Raw genomic sequence first — 940 nt, forward strand, 5'->3', positions numbered from 1 at the left:
GTTTTGTATTTTGATGTGACAAGTTCTACCTCAGTGTTCCTAGGTACACTAATAATTTCTCTCTCTCTCTCTCTTTTTTAACTACCTTAATCATCCACCATGGATAAATGGTTGGAGGTCTCATTTCTTTATTCTTTCTGTGATTTTGGCCAGGGATACTGAGAAGTACAAACCCAATAGAAAAAAAGTGAGAAGCAGTGTGCCTGGGTAGCTCAGTCATTAAGCGTCTGCCTTTGTCTCAGGTCATTATTCCGGGGTCCTGGGACTGAGCTCCGCACTGGGCTCCCTTCTTGGTGGGAAGCTTGCTTCTCCCTCTCCCACTCCCCCTACTTGTGTCCCCTCTCTCGCCATGTCGCTCTCTGTCAAGCGAATAAATAAAATCTTAAAAAAAAAAAACTATTGAGGTATGGGGGTGGTGTAGGAGTAATGCATAACAAAACTTTTTGTAAGGATGTGGGAAGTAGAATGAAGTCACAAAAGAATCCTGACTAGGTGAATGGATCTTTGGTAATCCTAGAATTCTGAATGGCTAAATACCCAAATATAGATTGGTGGCTTCATAGGAATATGACTCCTTGTAGTGCTTATAGGTAAGAGTTGATACTCCTTTTTGACTAAGTGACAAAATACTGTCTTTGAAGACAAAGTCTTTTTTTTCAAAGATTTTATTTATTTATTTGACAGAGATCACAAGTAGGCAGAGAGGCAGGCAGAGAAAGAGAGGGGGAAGCAGGCTCTCCGCTGAGCAGAGACCCCAACGTGGGGCTCGATCCTAGGACCCTGAAATCATGACCTGAGCCGAAGGCAGAGGCTTAACCCACTGAGCCACCCAGGTGCCCCTGAAGACAAAGTCTTTTTAAGTTATCATGGCCTAAGTGACTTCAGTACATATATTTATGATACTGATATCTGGAGAACTCATTATAACCGTGTTATAAAT

This window comes from Meles meles, chromosome X (assembly GCF_922984935.1).
Source record: "Meles meles chromosome X, mMelMel3.1 paternal haplotype, whole genome shotgun sequence".
Classification (NCBI taxonomy): Eukaryota; Metazoa; Chordata; class Mammalia; order Carnivora; family Mustelidae; genus Meles; species Meles meles.